At 41.2% G+C, this 22,955-nt stretch overlaps 1 protein-coding gene across 1 annotated transcript in view; it reads left to right on the top strand.

Moving 5' to 3' along the window:
* Nucleotides 1-21,778: 21,778 nt before the first annotated feature.
* The window catches only part of SESTD1 (SEC14 and spectrin domain containing 1), a 152,592-nt gene continuing 151,415 nt past the window's right edge, over nt 21,779-22,955 (top strand). Inside the window, exon 1 of the mRNA XM_046018920.1 lies at nt 21,779-22,063. The gene's annotated coding sequence lies outside the window, so the exon portion shown is untranslated. The remainder of the gene's footprint in view (nt 22,064-22,955) is intronic.

The raw sequence follows: 22,955 nt of genomic DNA, 5'->3' as shown, positions 1-22,955 counted from the left end.
GGCTTCCTTATCAATTAGATAGGATTGGTACCTACTCTAGCTCAGAATGGATGGCATGTGTTAAGAGCTGTGAGCATGATTTGGAAACTAAAAAGAAGAACAAGGTTTAGTGTTCATTTTTAAAATTTTTAAATGGAAATAACCGCCACAAATTCTCTCCCTACATTAGAATGCAGTTTGGAAGTTAACTGATGCAGTATGTATGTAAAGTGCTTTTAGCTCTTTAAAAAACATTTTATGTTCATAAAAGGTCAAATTCAATTACACACACACACAAATAAATCAGTTAGCAGAATCCTGTAATGTGTGGAGTGTAGCACGGTTTAGGTTAATGAATAGGGCTGAAAAGCAGCAGAGGATTAGCACATCTATCATATTAAATCATGGGAAATATTTTTCTAATGTTTTAAAGTCAGTAATACCCACAAAAAAATTAATGGATTTTAATTTTTACAGTTATATTTAAATTTCATAGATTTAGACTTAGAAACCTGAAGTCATCCAGTGATTTCAACCAAATATCAGGTAGTATTTAAATTAACAAATGGTAATTCTTTGAAAAGTATTAAAAGAATGAGTAAGTATTACAGTCACACGTTACCTTAGCAATACAAATAAACACTCAATTATAGAATTTGTAGTTTTCCTTCTCCTTTAGAGATGGTGACTTTTGGTAGTTGTTCTTTACCTATCCAGAACCAGACAGATCTCTGTCTATGGTCTTCCAAATACATCACAATTTCTCCTTACACCCGGGCCATCATCAGACATATTCCACTCTATTTTGATTATCAGAGCACTAATTAAAATAACATTTCTCCATTTTATTGTCTTAACTGCTTTAGGAAATACAAAGGTATGTCAGCATTGCTTAACATAGTAAGAACAGTTAATGACCCTTACTAGTACCAGAAAGTAGTCTAGGAGGTCTTATATGTGTTAAATTAATCTTCACAACAACTCTAGGAGGTAGGTGTGATTATTATCCTCATTATACAACAAACAAAGGCACAGAATCTTGCCTAAGGTCACACAGCTAATAAGTGATAGAATCATGATTTGAACCCAGACCAACTGGTTCCAGAGCCCACTGGCTAAGTGATCGATTTTATTGCTTCTGTTTGACAGGCCTCCATCTTCTCAACTGAGTGTGTGATCCTTCACTTGTTTGGGGCCTCTACCTAGAAGCCTGGAAAAATATCATATCTTAGCAAACACACACTTGCAAAGAGTCTTTACCAGTGGTCTGCAAACTTTTTCTATAAAGGACCAGATATTAAATATTTTAGGCTTCATGGGATATTCACTCTCTGTTAGAACTACTCAAATGTGGTGTTATGGTGAGAAAGCAGCATAAGCAACATAAGCGAATGAACATGACTTTATTTCAATATAACTTTATTTATAAAAGCAAGCTGTGGGCCAGATTTAACCCATGGGTCATAGTTTGCTGACTCCTGTCATAAATCTTGACTCTGTTTGATTTGCCCAAGAACTTCTAGCTGTTTAAGAGTACAGCTTTAGTTTAGCAGGAAATGGCTACTGTTCTTTTTTTTTTTTTTTAATTTATTTGACAGAGATCACAAGCAGGCAGAGAGGGAAGCAGAGAGAGTTGGGGGGTGCAGGGGTGGAGAAGCAGGCTCCCTTTGGAGCAGAGAGCCTGATATGAGGCTCCATCCCAGGACCCTGGGATCATGACCTGAGCCGAAGACAGAGGCTTTAACCCACAGAGCCACCCAGGTGCCCAATGGCTACTATTCTTGTCAGCATGCACAGACAGCTCTTAGAGGAAAGAGACCCCTTATTGGTATATTTCTTACTTCACAGCCTTTTCTTTGCTTTTCTACTGAAATCCCAGTTTTGGGTTAAACCCAAGTGCCACTTTCCCATTCTCTCCAGAAAGGACAATAAAGGGCTCCTGGGTGGCTCAGTGGGTTGAGGCCTCTGCCTTGGGTTCGGGTCGTGATCCCAGAGTTCTGGGATCGAGCCCTGCATCGGGCTCTCTGCTCAGCGGGGAGCCTGCTTCCCCCTCTCTCTCTGCCTGCCTCTCTGCCTACTTGTGATCTGTCAGATAAATAAATAAAATCTTAAAAAAAAAAAAAAGAAAGGACAATGCATTTTTGTTATTGGAGCTTCTAAAAGTTTTGTTATTTTTTGTTATTTTTGTTGTCTAAAGGTGAAAGAATACCATTTTTGTTACCGCAAATCTAATAGTGATTCAGGAAATGATCATTAATTAGGTAGTAAAATCATCAGATAAGAAGTTGTCAAGGAAGAGGATATTTACCAGATCTGGAAGTACAACCCACAAGGAAGAAGCTTTATATTTTAATACCTTTAATAACATTTTTTCTTGCTTTTCCAACCAGGGCCCCTCCTCCTCTTCTCCTCCTCCTCCTCTTCTCCCCCTCCTCCTCCCCCCATCTCCTTCTCCTCCTCCCCTTTCTTTGCAATAGGCTCCACAAGTGATATCTCTGATCCTTAGTATGTGTGTATGTTTGTAGGAGAGAGAAGTAGAAGGAAAGAGAGAGAGAAGGCACATATCCATATATTTCAATTCAGAAGACATATATAAGTCTACTATGTGCCAGGCACATGGCCCTATACCAGGTACTGGTAAGGTACAAAACTGAAGAAGACAGATTACACTTTGGCTAGTGGAGAACGATAATTAAAATTTGGAACTTGTTGAGTTTAAAATAACAGCAGGGGTGCCTGGGTGGCTCAGTTCGTTAGGCATCTGACTTTTTTTTTCCTTTTTAAAATAAAATTTTTAGGGGCGCTCAGCATTGGGCTCTCTGCTCAGCAGGGAGCCTGCTTCCTCCTCTCTCTGCCTGCCTCTCTGCGTACTTGTGATCTCTGTCAAATAAATAAATAAAATCTAAAAATAAATAAATAAATAAATGAAATTTTTATTTTGGAATAATTTTTTATTTACAGAAAAGTTGCATAAGTGGTACTAAATTTCCATATCTTTATTCAGTTTCTCCTGATGTTGACACCTTATAGAACTGTGCTATATCTGTCAAAACTGAGAAATTAAATTAACATTGGTATAATACTACTAACTAACTTATAGACTTTTTTTTTTTTTTTTGGATTTCACAAGCAAGCATTTGACTCTTGATTTTAGCTCAGGTTTTGATCTCAGGGTCATGACTTCAAATCCCACATTGGGCTCCCCATGGGGCATGGAGTCTACTTAAAAAAAAAATAAAGCAAAATAAAATAAAATAAAAAACCAGGGGCACCTGGGTGGCTCAGTGGGTTAAGCCTCTGCCTTCGGCTCAGGTCATGATCCCAGAGTCCTGGGATGGAGCCCCGCGTCGGGCTCTCTGCTCAGCAGGGAGCCTACTTCCTCCTCTCTGCCTGCCTCCCTCTCTGCCTACTTGTGATCTCTGTCTGTCAAATAAATTAAAAAAAAAAATCTTAAAAAAAAAATCAGCAGAACTTTCAAGTGGAAATATCTAGAATATAACTGGCCACATGTTTGGTGCTTCTAAAAGACTTTAAGGTAGAGATATCGATTTAAAAGTGATTTGCACAGGGACGCCTAGGTTGCTCAGTGAGTTAAAGCCTCTGCCTTCAGCTCAGGTCATGATCCCAGGGTACTGGAATCGAGCCCTGCATAGGGCTATCTGCTCAGCAGGGAGCCTGCTTCCCTCTCTCCCTCTGCCTGCTGCTCTGCCTACTTGTGCTCTCTGTCAAATAAATAAATAAAATCTTTAAAAAAAAAGAATTAATAAAAAAATTTAGAACTAGACAAGCTGATTCTAAAGTTTGTATGTAAAAATACATAAACAAGGACAGTCGTGAAAAATTAAGAACAGAGAAATGAAAAGGGATTGCCCTAATCTATAATATAAACCTATAGTAATTAAAATATGTTGGAGCAGATTCATCAATATAACATGATAAAATATCCAGAAATAGACTGCAAAACATAAATAGGTGATAAAAACAGCATTTCAACTTGGGAAGGAAGGTATAATTATTCAAAAAATGGTGTTGCAGAGAGTGGATAGCACTTAGTTAAAAAAAATTTTTTTTGATTCCTGCCTTACATTTTGCATGTAAGTAAATTCCAGATAGATCAAAGATCTAGATATAAAAATAGCTGCATATAAGTATGGGCTGCCTGAGTAGCTCAGTGGTTTAAGCCTCTGCCTTTGGCTCAGGTCGTGATCTCAGGGTCCTGGGATTGAGCCCCACATCGGGCTCTCTGCCTGGCAGGGAGCCTGCTCCCCACCCTCTCTCTCTGCCTGCCTCTCTGCCTATTTGTGATCTCTCTCTGTCAAATAAATAAATAAAATCTTTAAAAAAAATAGCCGCATATAAGAATAAAACATTGGAAAAATTTGTCTTAAGTAATAACAGTATGTGAAGACCTTTCCAAGTATAGCACAAACTCAGAAACCATAAAAAATGGTATATTGGTTTACCAATTACCAATTAGTTATTATAATAACTACAGAAGTTCTGTAGAAAATAAAACACAGCAAAATCATTCTATGTAAAAATTGAGGCATAATGTATATAACATATATTAGAATCAAATTTCTATAAATTACTAAGAAAAAAGACCAACTATTCAATACAAAATAGGAGTAAAAGGGGGAAAGGCTATTAAAAATAGTTTACTAAAAAGGAAATACAGATATGTCTTAGATGTGTAAAAAAGACAGCAATCCTCACCTTAATTATACACTACAATGAGATACTCTCACCAACAGATGGGCAAAACCCCCCAAATTTTATAACACAATTACTAAGCATTGATAGAGGGGCTGTGCATCGGTACAACCTTAATAAAAGGAAATTTTACAATTAGTTAAAATAATAAATGTACATACCTTTTTATTTTATTTTTTTTAAGATTTTTATTTATTTGACAGAGATCGCAAGTAGGCAGAGAGGCAGACAGAGAGAAAGGAAGGGAAGCAGGCTTCCCGCCGAGCAGAGAGTCCAATGTGGGGCTCGATCCCAGGACTCTGGGATCATGACCTGAGCCAAAGGCAGAGGCTTTAACCCACAGAGCCACCCAGACACCCCTGTACATACCTTTTTAATCTAGCAATTCTAGTCCTAGGTAGTTATCCTATCAATACAAAATAATGTTTATAAGTGATCGCAATAGATTTGAAGCCATCCATTTTGAATAAACGAAAGTTTATTTAGCATTAGAAGACTGGTTTAAAATGTTATGGTATATTCACATAATGAAATACAATGCTGTCTCACATGTACTGGTAGGAAAAGATCTCCAGGATCTATTGTGAAGTGAAAATTACTATTTTCACAATATGTAGAACAGCATATATAGATTGTTTGCTAGTATTTATATGAATATTTGTAAATGCATAGAATATATTTAGATGGCTCCACAAGAGAGTGCAATAATGGTTGCCTCGCAGGTGAGAAATAAAAAGGCTGGGGATCATGGAGAAAAAGAGACTTATTTTTCACCTGTATACCATTTTGTACTTTTGAATTTGATGCTATATACATATTCAGAAAAACTGTTTTGATTAAGAGAATCTATACTTATAAAGACTGAAACATTGGAATAGATGAGCTTTCTGAGCATAAGAACAGTGAGTAAAAAAGGCCAAAGATCATGACAAATGTCTCTATTTGAAGAAGGAAGAAGTGTCGACTAGACACCATAGAGAATTAGACAGAGAAATAAGAAACAGGAAAAACAGTATCACAGACACCGAAAGAGAAGTGTTTGAGAGGAAAGCAAAGGTTCCAAATGAAAAAGTAAATATGTATAGCTATAAAATAATTCTAAAACTGTATATATCAATATTTGTAAAAAAAGAAGTCAGACAAAAAAGATCAATATAATTAATATATAAAGAATTAGAGATTCCTGGGTGGTTCAGTTGCTTAAGCATCCAACTCTTGATTTCACCTCAAGTCATGATCTTAGGGTTGGGGGATTGAGCCCCACATGGGGCTCTGTGCTCAGCGTGGAGTCTGCTTGTCCTTTTCCCTCTGCTCCTCACCCCCCCAATAAATAAAAAAATGAAATCTTTAAAAAAAATAAAGAACTAATACAATGCAAGAAAAAAATTTCTAATAGAAAAATAATCCAAAAACATAAAGGAACAATTCACAAAACAAGAAAATACAAATTTATAATAAGTATATTAACCTGTAATTCTGCAAATGCAAATTAAAAGAAGAAATCTTTGTCTCTACACCTAGAAAAGAAAAAAAAAAACCAGAGCAATTCTCAGGGCTAATGGGAACATCAATTGGGACAGTGCATTTGAAAAACAGTTTGTCAATATGTATCAGGAGATTTTATTATTGTACATAAATTTAACACTAATTTCACTCCCAGAATTTTTTTTTTAATTTTACTTATTTATGTGACAGAGAGAGAGAGAAAGCACAAGTGGGGGAGCTGCAGGCAGAGAGAGGAGGAAGCAATCTCCCTGCTGAGCATAGAGCCCGATGCGGGGCTTGATCCCAGGATCCTGGAATCATGACCTGAGACGAAGGTAGATGCTTAACTGACTGAGCCAGGAATTTCTACCAAGGAAATAATCAGAGTAATCTAATGTTATATGCAAGGATGTTTATCACAACATTATATCTGATAGCAAAACAGAAGTCAATCTTAATGTTCATCATAGGGAAATATAGTTCATTCATATGATAAAAAACCATGCAGTTATTAAAGTGATATATTCAAACATTATCTTAGGCAGAGTAGTGCTTATAGTATGTAATTAAATTTTAAAATTGGGGTATAACATTCTATATAGGATATTAAACAGATTTTGAAGAATGTACAATATGCATAGTTCACACTTTTAAAATGCTTTATAATATCTAGATTATCAGATATAGATATTATATCAGATCTGGTGGATTTTCTTACTTTGCAAGATATTTCAAATCATCTGCAATGAAAGTTATATATTTTATAATGAGGAAAATAATCAGTATTATAAAAACAACAAAACCAAGAGGGCCAAAAAGTAATACATGGTCATCAGTTGGAGTAGACATCTTTTGGGATGCCAACCAGCCCACACTCCTCATCTCTGAGAGCATCTTCTTAAAACCTCCTCCTCTCTCTCCTGATGGGACTGTCATTCACTCAGTTCACCATCTCTCACACTTGCCTAACCCATCTTAGTTCAGAACCTTACCCTCTCTCACTCAGAACTGAAAAGTTTCCTAATTTCCTAACTTCCAAACTTCCAATCCAGCCTCTATCTCCTGTAAGAGGGTTGTTTCTAAATTGCAAATACAGTAAGAAGATGGGGAAAGAAAAAAAAAAAAGAATCCCTTCACCATCCCCATTAGTGCCCATAAGATAAAGCTCCTTTGAATGGGTTCAAAGCCTTCCATGATTTTTCATCCCCTGTCATTTTAACTTAATGCCAATTTTGGTTGTTTTGTCCCAAGTACATTGAGCTATTTGTGGTCCCAGCAACATACCTGGATGCTTTATGCCTGTATACCTTTGCTCACATGTTCCTCTGCCTCAAATGATGCCATATTCTTCGCCTATCCACCTGGCAACACACATTCTTTCAAGAAGATCCAGGCGGCAAACCTGTCCCAACTCCCTCAGGTGGAAATGAACACACCCTCATTCGTGGTCGCACTTTTTCCTTTAGTGTTTTATTTCACTTCATTGTGCACTTGTCTTCTTTGATAAGTAGACAGTAAACCACTTGACATCAGAGAACCATTTGATCTTTTTGCCTCCAGGGTCTACGTATAGATTAGTAAGAACTGGGTAAATGTTTGCTGATTAAAAGAAGGAAATGAGTGCTTAACAGTATCAAGTACTATAAAATAGAAGGGAGGAAGAAAATTCATTGGACATGAGAAGTAGTCATTGTTAACTTTAAGAGAACTGTTTCTGTAGGTTAAGTAGGGAGGCAGAAGTAATGAATGAATTGTGATCAAATAATCATTTTAAGTCTAGTTGATTTTTTCCCAAGAAATTTGTTCCTGAATGGGAAAGGAAAGCAAAGATAATAGCTTGAAAGAATTCGTTGAATTTTGGTTTTTATAAATAGATAGAAACTTAAGTATGCTTGTAGGCACAGAAGAAGAAACTACCCACAAGACAATTCTGATGTCACATGGGAAGATTAGTTGTACAGGAAGATTGTAGTCCTTTCTTAAAACGGGTGCACTTTAAGTGCTCCGCCGTTTACACATCACATTTATGACTGGTAACTGGGATGAGGAACTCCTGTTGGCTCCGCCATTTTCTCCACTCCCTGCCAACTTCCCCCCAAAAAGGAACTATAAATCAGACCAATCTAAAATTTGGTGGCTCAGTGCTGGTGTGTATGAACTAAAGGTGTTTTATCTTCTGCTTCCCTGCCTGGTACTAGGCATAGGGAGCAAATGGGCTTTCTCTTTCTCTTTCCCTAGTAACCTCATATGACCATTTCCATAACTATTAATCTTTCGTATTTGCCAACTGCTTATCTTCTGTACTGCATTCTGTATCATTTCTTCAGATCTGGCATCTAATTTATCAATATTTTTATTCAGCTATGCCTAATAAGTGTTTCAATCAATTAAGATCATTTAACAATTCTATTTTTTAATTTCTAAAAGCCTTATTGGTTTGTTTTCAAATATGTCTTGTCTTACAGGAGGGCCTCTTATTACTTGCTCATCTTTTATTTCTTCAAACATTTCATAATTTTTTTCCTATTTTTTGTATGCTAAGTCCAGTATATCTGAAATCCCTGGGAGTAGGTTTGCTGTTTGTTTTTTCTGATATGTTCAAAATTTGCTTGCTTATATATTTTTTATACCCAGTGATTAGTAACTCTCATTTAGTTGATGTTAATACATTGAAGATATGTTTTTCCAAAACTCCTCTTCTCCTTGGAGAAGCCAAATACCTCAGTAGTGACCTGGGACAACTGTTACCCATTCTAGATCTCTAGCTTCATGAGAGAACTGCTTTCCATTAGTTGTCGATCTTGCCCAAAGTTTCTCTCTCTGGGTGCTGCCAACCAGCATCAAGTCAGACAGCCCCAGGGGCTGATAGCTCGCTGTGTTTTCCTTCCTCCAGGTCCTGGGACCCCAGAAATACATGGCATTTAGTTTGCATTAGAAGGTGCCCTCCTCTCATTTTCTTGTAAACTCCTTTCAGTCAAGTTTTCTTCTCCCACCATTCCATCAAAGTGCTCCCTAAGGTTGCGAATAACCTCCATATTGCTAAATACAATAGCTAATTCTCAGATTTGCTTCACTTGCTGTGACAATTATTTTTATGTTTCATCTTTGCTGGGGTAGAGTGACCAGCTATTTGGTCAAACATTTTTTTGAACGTTTGGTGAAAGTATTTTTGGATGAGATTTACATTTAAATTGGTAGACTTTGGGGGTGCCTGGCTGGCTTAGTCATTGAGTGTGCGACTCTTGATCTTAGTTTTATGAGTTCGACCCCCACCGTTGGGCATGGAGCTTACTTAAATAAACAAATAAATAGGTAGATATATAAATAAATAAACGAGTGGACTTTTTAAAAAAAGATTTTACTTATTTATTTGACAGAGACTGATACAGTGAGAAAGGGAACACAATCAGGGGTAGTGGGAGAGGGAGAAGCAGGCTCCCCACTATGCAGGGAGCCCAATGCAGCACTCAATCCCAGGACCCTGGGATCATGACCTGAGCAAAAGGCAGACACTTAACCACTGAGCCACCCAGGCATCCCAGTTGGTGGCTCAGTGGTTATATTGATATATATATATATATATGGTGGTATATATATATACATATGGCCTTCCGTAATGTGAGTGGGCCTCATCTATTTAGTTAAAGGCCTGAGTAGAACAAAGGACTGATATTTCCCCCAGCATTAGATGTGATACAATATCTATCTACCTATCTATCTATCCATCCTTCCTATTGGTTCTATTTCTCAGGGAACCCTGACTGATAAACTTGCCCTATTAGTAGCATTTGACAAAATTGATCACTCCCTCTTTTTTTTTTTTTAAAGATTTATTTATTTATGAAAGAGATGGGGGAGGGGCAGAGGAGAGGGAGAGAGAAAGTCAAGTAGACTCTTTGCTCAGCGTGGAGCCTGACACTGGGCTCTATCTCGTGACCCTGAGGTCAGGACCTGAGCTGAAACCAAAAGTTGGACACTTAACTGACTGCACCACCCAGGTGCCCCAATCACTCCCTCCTTTTTGAGATACTTTTACTTAATTCTCAGGATAACACATTCTCCTTGTTTTTCTCCAACCTCATTTGCTGGAGAGGTTACACCAACAAATTCCAAATGTATATTTCTAGTTCAGACCTCTTCCTTTAACTCCAGACTCATATCCAGCGGCTTATTTCAAATCTAGTCTTATTGTCTGATAAGTATCTTAAAGTAACTTTTCCAAAACCAAATTATTAAGCCTCCCTTCCCATCCCTCCACCCCAAACTGCTTACCCCCACAGTTTTCCCCCAAAGTATGTGGAATATTATTGTTCTAATCACTTAAACCAAAAACACCACAGTTATCCCTGGATCCTTCTTTTTCTCTGACACCCCACATCTGATTTATCAGGAAGTCCCAGGGTTCTACCTTTAACATATAACTAGAATCCAGACACTTCCTACCACTTCTGCTGCTCTCTCCTGGGCCAAGTCAACCTCTGTCTTTCCTGAGCAGTAGCTCTCACCTGCCAGCGGCTCTCTGCTTCTACCCTTCCCCCAAGGCATTCAGCTCTGCACACTGCAGCCTCAACGAGTCTTTACAAATACAAAGCCCACCTATCACTTCTCTGCTCAAAACCACTGAAAGCTTTTTTAATTTGCTCAGAACAAAAGCCTAGATCATTACAATTCTCTAAAAGATCCTACACAATCTCTTTCCCTCTCTTCCCATTCCCCTTAACCTCCCTTCCCAGGCAGGTGTGATTTCATCTCAGGGCCTTTGATTTATGGTTTCCTCTGCTTGAAATGCTCTTCCTATAGATGTCTGCATAGCTCCCTATTTCACATCCTCTAGTCTCTGTTTAATATCTATCCTCTTGGTGAGGTTTTCCCTGATTATTCTATCGAAAATCCAACCTATCTCCCATTCTCTATAGGTTGTCCCTCTTTTATTTTTCTCCATAGCGTTTATCCAACAGCTACAACTTTTACTTCATTTTGTCTGTGTACCCCTGGTAGAATGTAAGTTCGATGAGAATAGGAATTTTTGTTTTATTCGTTGCTGTATCCTCAATTCTTAACACAAATAGCTCATGATAGAAGGCACTTAGTAAATATTGGTTTAATGAATGAAAAGTACTCATCTTGGCAAAGCTATAGGAACAGGCAATCTCTCACATTTGGAGAGGTAAGTATAATTCTGTGCACTATTTTTTAGAGGTTTTCTGTCCTCTAGTGAGCCATCTGCTCAGGCACTCACAGCAAATGCATTTGTACCCAGACCTGCCAGTCTTCTTCAGTCATTTACATTACCTACACGGCTCGCAGGCTATTGAATTTTCCACACCCCTCCCCCCACATTTCCTTGCCTTAAATGACCCTCTGCTCATGCAGCCACAGCAAGAATACTCGAAATACCCCACCAAGTGGCATGTTTTTTCAGAGCCTTGCAGCCACCGTATACACTCTTCTGCTTCTTCTCCCTTCTCCCGGCCTAGATAGCGCTGACTCTACTAACCTCAGTTTAAGCATCAAGGCCCCTATGAAGCCTTCACTAGACACCTTGGCAGTGACTCCTCTGTCTCTTGGTAGCATTTTACGTAGAATTTAATGACAACTATGTAGCATGTTGTTTTGAATGTTTGGTTGGTTTCCTGTCCCCCAGTCAGACCAAGAGCAAACTCCCAGGGTCCTCATCATTGTCTCCAGGTCCCTAAAGCACCACTGGCCCTGCATTCTTATTTCATGAACAAATTAATCCTTCAACATCTTTTCCCATGTTTCTCTTCACGCACAACTTTTCTCCAAGTAAAATGCTTAAAAGTTGGTCATATGATATTAAAATGACACAGCGGGGTATAACCAGGAGCACCATCTCCAGATGCTGTTCCAGAGTAGGACACTCTCCCTCAGAAGGTTCTAAGCAAGATTTCTGTACAGATGTGACATCTAGGATCATCTTTCAAGAGGCTAAGTTCAGCAGCGGCAGCAGCTCTTGCCCCAAATCTGCCATCATCTCAGTGGAGAACTCTGGACTATAGTTTTTCCCCCCTTTCAGAATGATGATAGAACATACTTCTTGGTTTATTTGTATAATTTGTATACAGACGTTAAGGTTTTGAAACAAAAGGATCAACCAGGGCCCACTCCGTGGTTCCCTTTCTTCAAGTTTTGAAAGGGAAAGCAGCTTTCCTTTTTTTTTGCCTAAATTTCAGATACTATCAGTGAGCCACGGACCTAGCTTATGTCACATGCTTTGGGCACACTGATCCACAGTGCCGGAATCAAGTAGCTCCACACCCTAAGAAGTGGCTGTAACCCAGGATGACACAATCTGTGTTTGTCAAGTTGCCAATTCAAAAAAGAAAGAAATTGTTTAAAGGCTCTTTGTTACATAATAATGTTTTATTCAGAAGGGGAGGAAAAGTTGGACTGATACAAAGGGCAATTCTTTCCATTTTCCACTTCATCCCACAACCAAATCAATTCTTTGCTTTTGCGTTGGCAGAGCCTCCTCCGACTTTATGCAACCGGACTTCTCCTGAGCTTCATTCAGCTGCTGGACTCACAGACCCGTGTCACACCTCTCCGGAGCAGCTGGAGACATTGACAGAGTGGAGGGAGCCTGACGATGGGTGGAGATTATTTTTAAATGTGGTTTGTCCCTGTTTTGCTCATGAACATAGTATTTTTTTCTTAAGTGTAGATAAACAAGAGACCCGTTTCTGACCACAAGAGAATTGAAGCTAGGAGGGAAGACTTTAGTCTCTGGCTTCGGATTTTAGAGTCTAGAGCAGAATACATTGCTTGATGGCTGAGGTAAATGTTCTTGACCTTTGTATTCAGGCTGATGACTAGAGCACATTAGAAAAACAAAGTAGACCTTATGACTTGGACCAAGCTTGTTTTTAACATTCTTTTCTGTCTTACTAATAACTAGAACCTAGCCCCATAATGAAACACCATGTTACAGAAACTAAAGAACTCTCTCTGTAACTTAATTAATACTCTTTAAATGAGACCTATTTCACTGTGCTGACTGAATTTGACAATCAAGTGCATTTACCTCTTCAGCTTTGAATAAAATATTTTTAGATCTAAATTTTTTCGACTTAAAATGTAATAAGTAAAAATGCTCTGATCAAATGAAATTGTAATTTCCTACCATAATCATGAGTAGACTGAAGGATTTTTCTAGCCTAGGCTTTTAAAGTAGCATCAACAAACCAGAAAAAGGGTACTTGAGTATAGTTCTTAATATTATATGGTGAGGGGTGCCTGGGTGGCTCAGTTATTAAGTGGCGGCCTTTGGCTCAGCTCATGGTCTATGGGTCCTGGGATCGAGCCCCACATAGGGCTCCCTGCTAAGTGGGGAGTCTGCTTCCCCCTCTCTCACTCCCCCTGCTTGTGTTCCCTCTCTGTGTGTATGTGTGTGTGTGTGTCAAATAAATAAATAATATCTTTTTAAAAATATTAAATGGTGAGACTCGATGTAATTTACATTACAATTTTAAGATTTGAGTAGGCAAGAAAATTTCATAAAAATCATCTTTTTAGGGGCACCTGGGTGGCTTAGTGGGTTAAAGCCTCTGCCTTTGGCTCAGGTCATGATCCCAGGGTCCTGGGATCAAGTCCTGCATCGGGCTCTCTGCTCAGCAGGGAGCCTGCTTCCTCCTCTCTCTCTCTGCCTGCCTCTCTGCCTACTTGTCTGTCTGTCAAATGAATAAAAAATCATCTGGGGCACCTGGGTGTCTAAGTGGTAAAGCCTCTGCCTTCAGCTCAGGTCATGATCCCAGGGTCCTGGGATCAAGCCCTGCATCGGGATCTCTCTCTGCCTGGAGGGAGCCTGCTTCCCTTCCTCTCTCTCTTTGCCTGCCTCTCTGCCTACGTGTGATCTCTGCCTGTCAAATAAATAAATAAAATCTTTTAAAAAATAAAAAATAAATAAAAAATCATCTTTTTAGTGTGAGCTTAGCAGACATTTTACAGTGAATACCTGTAATTTGGCTGGCCTGGTATTCCTTTCTCCCTTGTTCTGGTAATGCCACTAGCTTCTTAGGAGATTTCCTCCCGTAGAGGGAGCTGCCCTTTATGATGCCCAGTCCTCTACCTCATGGGCCAGACCTGTTTTACTGTTGAGTGTTTGAATATTTGTGTGACCCAAAACATCAGCTACTCTTGATAGTTTTCTACATGAAGTGTCTGTAAGCTGAGGCTATACACCCTGTGCCACCGGGGCTCTTCCACACATGGTCTAAAACAGACTGGTTTGCAGCTGGACAGATGGAAGGCAAGTCACAGAGAAACAGGTCTCACAGAAGGGGCTGAGAAAGATGCTGCCTTTCTTGGCTCTCTGCTCTGGTCTCGGAGGTCCCCATGTTGACAGGAGAACTGGGGAGAATCCTGACCCTTGCCCTGGGTTCTGAGGTCTCAATCCAGGCTGTCCCAAAGATATCGCAGAAGGTTCTTGGTCTTGTCATGAGAAAGAATTCAAGGACAGACACACAGTGTAGCAAATGAGGGACACAAATGTGAAAGTTTATTAAAGCTGAAGTACACTTTGGAGATGTGACAGCTGGCAAGCTCTTGAGAGTGAAAGAGAGCCCATGAGAGAGAAAGCTGCACGCCCTCGGGGCTGGGATTCTATCTTTACTGAAGTTTGTTAATTAGAGGGTGGAATATTCATTACTTGGGGCTGGGATTTCTTGGAAGCAAGGTTTCCCTACTTCTTCTTCCTTATTTGGGCAGGGGTTTCCTGTCAAGGTACCCGCCATCTTAGGCCTGTCTGCTTTGATCTGGCTCTTGTGAAGTGCTGCCCAGACAGGCCTCTGACCTTCCTGATAGCTGGCCATAGTTTCCTTGTTGCTGGCCTCTGCGTATCCTGTTAGAACCTAACTGCCTACTCGAACACCCCGAAATGCAGTTCTTCCTTTAGTGTGTTTGAGCTACCTCACTCTTATTCCAGAAAATCCACAGGACTGTTCCAGAAAATTCACCACCCCTTCACCTCAATCCAGTTGAAACTGGCTGTGGTACTTGCAACTGAAGAGTTCTGACTCAGGTACACCTATTTGAGAATATAAGACAGGGACAATGGTACTTACTGGAAGAAAATTTATTGGAGAGAACAATAAAAATTGGCATAGTGAGTTTACTGTATTTTATTATGTAATGTCTTGTATGTTGCCAGGAGCATTTAAAGCAATTTACCTAAGCAATTTGTGTTTTTTTTTTTTCCATTTTATTTATTTTTTTTAGTGTAACAGTATTCATTGTTTTTGCACAACACCCAGTGCTCCATGCAAAACGTGCCCTCCCTATTACCCACCACCTGTTCCCCCAACCTCCCACCCCTGACCCTTCAAAACCCTTAACTTGGCCTCCTTTGCTAATCTCTATTACAAAGCTTATGTTAATTAAGAGTGACAGTAAATTGCTGAAAGTAGAACCTTTCCTTGGTCTGAAATTTTATTTCATTTTCTATTAGTTCTAATAGTTTTAAAGCACTACTGATGTTTAAGAGACAAACCTGTGTTATGCTTAAACTATGTACCACATCTACTTACACACAGATGATCCTGCAAATATTCAAATGCTTTCAGTTTATATTAACAAATCTAGGTCAGGAGGCCTAAATTCTAGTCTTTGATGTTTTGTTAACTAACAAAGTGTTATTTAAATAACTTCAGACTGGAAGGGGAGATGAACCATGAGAGATTATGGACTCTGAAAAACAACCCGAGGGTTTTGAAGGGGCAGGGGGGGTGGGAGGTTGGGGAACCAGGTGGAGGGTAATAGAGAGGGCATGTATTGCATGGAGCACTGGGTGTGGTGCAAAAACAATGAATACCGTTACACTGAAAATAAATAAATAAATAAATAAATAAATTTTAAATAAATAAATAACTTCAGGACCATGAAAGTATATTAAAAACAGAAACAAAAACAGGTCTTCTTAACTTCCTTAGTGAGAGAAAATTTGAGCTTTGAATTACAATGTCAATTGTAAAAACTGATAAATTGAGTCCTCAAACTATTTTTTAAATAAAATTATTAAATATTTTTCTTAAAAATTCAGTAATGTATTATAGGTACATTCCTAAAACAAATGTTATACACCTTAAGATTTTAAAATATAACATTTTGACAATTTTTCAAATATTGATATGGAAATGTTAAAGAAATATCCTCAAATTTCCATTTTTGTTCTGCCCCTAAAGGTGAGCATTGCAGCATGGAGAATAGTAACCCAGGGCTATGGTTTCCACACCACCATTTCTTGGCTTTGTGACTGTGGTATGTTAGGCAATTCAGGATTACAAAATACTGAAAATGCAAACATTGGACCTCAGGGAATAGGGTTAGGATTTGGTTCTTGTTCCTTTGTACAGAATACATATGCAAATTAGAAAAACTGAAATCTTAGCTGTGGGTATCAGGCTACCCAGGAATAACAGAAAAGTTGAACAATGGAGAAGTAGGATACACTCCTCTATACAGTTGGGCCAACTGGAACACAGAATTTAAGGAGTGTTCAGAATCCAAGGCAACAGTTGGTGGACCTTTTCTCTAGAGCAGGGGTTCCCATCCTGCTGAACATCCCAATCACCTGCGGGATGTTTTAAAAAACTGAGGGTTGCTGGAGGTCGGGGGAAGGGATAATTTGGTGATGAGCATTAAGGAGGCCCTTGATGTAAGGAGCACTGGATGTTATATGCAGCTGATGAATCACTAAATTTTACCTCTGAAACTAACAAAAAAAATACAGATTTGTGAAAACAAAACAAAAACAAAAACACAAAACAATACAAAAAACCCTAAAACAAAACAAAAATATATGGATTGGGGGGGGTCTGAATGGCTTAGTCCATAGAACATGTGACTCTTTTTTTTTTTTTTAAAGATTTTATTTAGTTATTTGACAGAGAGAGATCACAAGTAGACAGAGAAGTAGGCAGAGAGAGAGAGAGAGGGAAGCAGGCTCCCTGCCGAGCAGAGAGCCCGATGTGGGACTCGATCCCAGGACCCTGAGATCATGACCTGAGCCGAAGGCAGTGGCTCAACCCACTGAGCCACCCAGGCGCCCAAACCTGTGACTCTTGATCTTGGGGTGTGAGTTCAAGCCCCACGTGTAGTGTAGAGTTTACTTAAAAAATATAGATAGATGGGTGCCTGCTCGGCTCAGTTATTAAGTCTTCCTTTGGCTCAGGTCATGATCCCCAGGTCTTGAGATCACGCCCTGCGTCAGACTCTCCACTCAGCGGAGAGCCTGCTTCTCTCTCTCCCTCTGCCTGCTGCTTCCTCTACTTTTTTTCTCTCTGTGTCAAATAAGTAAATAAAATCTTTTAAAAGTATATGTAGATAGAAAGATAGATGATAGAGACATAGATGGATAGATAAGGTAGATAGGGAGACCCCATCAGCAAAGTCTCTGGTCTAGTCCTTGTGTGTCGGTGCCCTGATCACTTGGTTGTTAAAAATCTTCCACATGGGTTTTGAATGCCCTGCTCTCTGCATTGCCTAATTTTGCTATTGTTTTATTATCTGCTTCCTGATCAGCCCCCTACAGTTGCTTCCCTCATTTTCAGCTATATGTGTCTTTTTACTTATTTATTAAAGATTTTATTTATCTATTTGACAGAGGGATAGAGAGAGAGGGAACACAAGCAGGGGGAGTGGGAGAGGGAGAAGCAGGCTTCCCAATGAGCAAGGAGCCCGATGTAGGGCTCCATCCCAGGACCCAGAGATGATGACCTAAGCTGAAGGCAGATGTCTAACAACTGAGCCACTCAGGCCTTATCACAGGATCAGTGCTTCATCTTCTCCAAGCCTTAGCTCAGATAATACCTTCTCAGTGAAGACTTTCCTATTCCTATGATTAAAAACTGTACCATATCTCTTACACTTTCCAGTCCCCTTTCCTGCCTAATTTTTATCCAACACTTAACCACTTTTTAATATACTTTCTGATTTACTTATTTATTATGTTTATTGCCTGTCCCATCCACCAGAATGCAAGATCGAAGAGGCAGAATTTTTGTGTCATTTGTCCATACTGTATCCCTACCACCTAAACTAGACATGCTTAATAAATATTTGCTGAATACATGAGTTGAATGTATAATGAATAGATGTTTTCTGTTTAGTCATTGGCTGACATTATTCTGTCAGAGCCCTGCTCAGCCATGGGCACCATCTGTGTCTCCTTTTGGATTCAGCTGGTCTGATTGGACCAGCTTTTTTGGGATTGAGTGTTTTTTCCATACACCCCAGGTCATTTTTGAATGGCTGTGACCCGGGTGTGTTTCTATACCAGGGGTGATTCAGGGATTACACAGCTGCAGTGGTACTGCCTGGGGCCTCCCCTTCAGCATGGGCCGTGGGTGGGGCTGTTTCTCCAAGAAGCCAATTTTGGTGCAGAGTGACTGTTCAGCAAATTACCTAAACCTGCTGAGCTTCAGTAAAATGGCCCCTTGGTCTGGCTTACTTCACTGAATTCTTCCCGAAGTTCCAGTGAATAAGGTGTGGGAAACACATGCACGTAAAAGGTGTTTTCAACATTCATTTATTATAAACATAAAACAAGATGAGTGTGAAAAGTTATTTAATTTTAGGTGATGTTTAAATGTGGCTTTTAATAAAAAGCCGGAGGGAAATTGTGAGGGAGAAATTAGGAATGGAGGAATTTGTGACTTAAAGTGCCTTTGGGATTCCTTTGCCCCCATCACTCAAAGTTGTTTTAAATGTTATTCTCCTTTCACTGATTTCTATTATAGCAGGGGCTCCTGGTACATAACCTCTAAAGTGATATTTAAGGGAAATAAATGCAAAGATCTGCGCTTGGTCTTCAAAAACAAATTGTACAAATACAGGCTGAAGGAGATATGGTTTTATAGCTATAGGTATGTTAAAAACTTCTAAAAGATTTGGGAGTATTTTTGTTTCTAATCAGCAACACATGACATTTATGAACAGTGGTGTGGCAGCAGAAAAATGCTATTGTGATACCAAACTGATTGAAAAATCGTAAAATTGTAGAAAATTGTACTTTACTATTCCCCCCTTCATACCTGGATTATTGGGCTTAGTTCCAAATGCCACAGTTTAAGAGTCAGTAGGTTATGTTTAGATGAGAGTGTGTGGCGATGAAGGGGGCATGAGAGGGAAGCGTGTTGTTGAAAGGTGTGTGCTGTGGTTGCTGGCTTCAAATATTTAGAAAATTGTACATGGAAGGGGAATAGGACTGTCCTATATTCAATACACATTACTAGATTTGGATTCACTGAGCACTTTAATACATGTTGTAATCATATTTGTAATAATGGTTTAAGGTATTATTGTTTTTCCCTTTTAGAGTTGAACATACTCATCCTTGGAGTTGTTCTGTGCTAGTCCACGTTTAACAGCTAACAGGTTCTATAACTGGGATCTGACTACACCACTTTGGAACTTAAACCCAGTGGTATTTCCTACCAAGACAATACCATGACTACCTACAAATTTATAAGGAGACACATTTCAGTTCAATGTAAGGACTAGAAAGACTATTCAAAAATAAGTACTATTGTGAAATAGTGAGTGTTTCCCTATCACTTGGAGTTCAAGCCTATGCTGCACAGCTACTTTCCAAGGATTTGGTAGTCCCTCAATTTATACGTACACTGTATAAAGAAGGACCTGCTTACCTCAATAACAAAATATTAAAAATGAAGGCTAGTCATAGAGCCAAAGGATTGTTATAAGCGAGGCCTAGTGAATGTAAGTGATTGAGCTATGTTCATTAGTTCAGTAATTATTGGAAAAATGGCATTCAAACTTCATTCTCTGGTTTTACAAACTAATTTTTTGTCCCTATTGCAGCAGTTATCCCTTATCTACTAACTGGGTAATACAGTGTGGAACTAGAGGATATGGAAAGAGGAAGGGCAGAGATGTTTGGGAATTATTGTAATGGATTGTTTGGCATGCTCTTGCTTTATTAAAACAAGCAAAGAATGTGAGTGGTAGTAGGAGAGGGCTTTAAATGATACGCAGAGAATGCCACCTAGTAAAGGAAGAACAGAATACTGTGGAAGGTTAAGCAAGGCAAGGACTGTGGATTATACTGTTATTTCCCTCCTGATGAGTAGATGCTCAACATCTCCTTGCTAGAAGGAATGACGTCAACCCTCAACAAATGTTTAAAGGGAAACTTCTGAGTGCTGAGCACTTTGCGATGTCTGGGAACCAAAAATGAACTAGACAAAAATATCTATCCTTTTAAGGAACTCAGTCTAGTAACAAAAGACCACCAAGTAAAGCCACAGGAAAAAAGAAAAAAGTACTAAGGACAATCATAGAGAAGAGATAAGAGGTTGCTGCAGGAAGGCATAAAGGGGAGTATCTAATTCAGTGTAAGTGCATAGGGAGAGCATGTGGGTATGGAAGAAAGAGTGGATTTCAGGGAAGATTCTAAAGAGAGAGTGAAGTATTTATTGTCTTGGAGGATAGTAGGAGTTCACCTGGTTAAATGAGGAATGGATTTCAGGTGGGGGAAAATGTATGGAGATACTGACACAGCCTGTTGTATCTGTGTGTAAATGTGGTGGTAGTCAGAGCTGGAGCTGAAGAGGGCTAGGGATCAGGTTATAAACGGCTTTGTATACCATGGTAATTAGCTTGAACCTGATTGTCTAGGTGGAGAGCCTCTGAAGAATTTTAAAGAGGGAGGCTCTTTGGTTTTGTAGCATATTCTGACAGTCACGTGGAACAGAAGCAGAAGTGGAAATTGGGAAGGCTGGACCTAGAGAGTGGCAAAGAGGTTTAAATAGTGGAGACAGATTATTAGTCACAGAATTAAGAGGAAGAATTTATCCATGGGATTTCAAATCAGAGAACTTTAGTGGGGAGAAATTTGATTGCCTAGTTGTTGGAAGGGCGAGATTTTATCAATGGAATTAGGTGATACCGAAGTGAGCGGCACAGTGAGTAATAACGAAGGTCTAGGATTGGGACCATATGGCCGTCCCGAGCTTGTGTGTATTAGCTGATGACTCTTTTGAACTGAATTCAGGAAATGACACAAAAATGATTTGCGCAATAAAATCAGGAGAACGAAGACTCTGAAGCCCGTACATTTGTAGAAAAATAACTAGAGTTGGCGAAGGTGGAGGAAATAGCCATTATCAGAGGGTCATTTCTGAATAAATTTTGGGCTGAATGGAAAGATCCCCGAAGAAAACCAAATGCCCTGAATCCAGCTTTTCCTCACTACGACCCATTCCCCCCAGGTGCCTTCATTCTTCAGGTTGTGGGGGTCAGAATTTTGAAAATCTTGAAGACCATGTACTCAAACCTACGTATTTCAGGATGAGGACAGAGAAAAGAAACGACTTGCAAGCCGTCCAGTAGCGGGGTCTTTCCTTGAGCCCGGGCTTCCTGACTCCAGTTCCAGTGCTCCTTTCATTATCTACACCACTGCGGGCTGGGCAGCGCGGAGTCCCTGGCGGGTCGAGGTTCGCAGGGTCCACCAGGGGTACGTTGAAGGCCCCTTCTTCGCCCCGCCCCCGCTCTGTGGGACTCCCTGTTCCGCCCCCTTCCCGCGCCGGGCGGGGTCGCTGCGCCGCCGCTTCTCGCGCTCGCGGGGTCGCGCGGACGCGGGTCGGGCCGCGGGTGCGGGGAGGTCGCTGGGCCGCCCGCTGGGCCGCCCGCGCCGCCGCCCCTTGCCTGACGCACGGAGGGGCCGGGACGCGATTTGCCGCGAGTGGCTGGAGTCGCCGCCGCCGCCGCCGTCCAGGGCCGCTCCGCCCTCAGCCCGCCTTCCTCCCGCCTCGCCCTCCGCCTCCGTCCGCGCCTCGCTCGCGTCCCCGCGTCCTCCCCACCAACCCCGGAGGTGTCGGTTGCCCGCGCCCGCGCTAGCGCCAGCCAGGTGAGTGTGCCCGCCACGCGGCCCAGGCGGCCCGGGCGAGAGGAGCGCGCAGGCCCCGCGGCCGGGTAGCGGGCGCGGGCGGGTGGAGGGTGGAGGGTGGAGGGGGTGGAGCGGTGGCGGCGGCGGGCCCGGCTTTCTTCCTGGGTTCGGGCCGCGGGGCGGTGGAGCCGCGCGGCTGAGGGAGGGGCGCCCGCGCCCCGCTGCCGCTTCCACCGCAGACAAAGCGCCTGAGGTGGGAGCCCCGCGGGCGGCCTCTGCCTCCGCGCTGGCTGCCGGGTGCGGCCGCGGCCCTCAGAGCCCGGTCGCTCTGGTTTTTCCCCCACAAGCGCCCTTGTTCATTAATGGGTGAAAGGGACCCGCATCATGCAACAGGTTTGGGCGTTAATCCTTATTTTCTGGCGGGTCTCGTCCTCCCAGCGTGCGGACACCACATGCGGCGGCGCCCGGCCCCGGGGCAAGCCCAGCGTCCAGCTCTGGCGGCCGGCTTCTTTGTGTGGCCGGTGACCAGCCTTGCCTGGTGGGTGGGGGACTCCCGTCCCGAGGACCCCGGGCTGCGGGGAGGCTCCTGGATGCCTCCCTCGCGGCGTGGGTCTTGGCTTCCCCCGGGGCCTGCAGGATGTTAACATCCCTCCAGCCTTTGGAGGAGTCACAAAGGAAAGGAAGAGGGTTGGCAAGGATTTGTGGTTATGTATTTATTTTTTATATGTTAGGTAGACTGATAGCAGAAGGGAGCCGCAGTCTGGCCGGCTCGGGAGGGTGCGGGTGGGATTTCACCCTGGGATGCACGGTTTGGACTTCCTGCTGCCCTGACAGCAAGTGGTTTTCTTGGTGCTTTGACATCTTTCTCTCATACACAGATATCGTATCGCCCCAGAAGTTGGAAGTGCTGTTG

Source organism: Meles meles, chromosome 9 (genome assembly GCF_922984935.1).
Source record: "Meles meles chromosome 9, mMelMel3.1 paternal haplotype, whole genome shotgun sequence".
NCBI lineage: Eukaryota > Metazoa > Chordata > Mammalia > Carnivora > Mustelidae > Meles > Meles meles.
The sequence above is the reverse complement of the archived record's forward strand: the minus strand, read 5'-3'. Positions and strand labels throughout refer to the sequence as shown.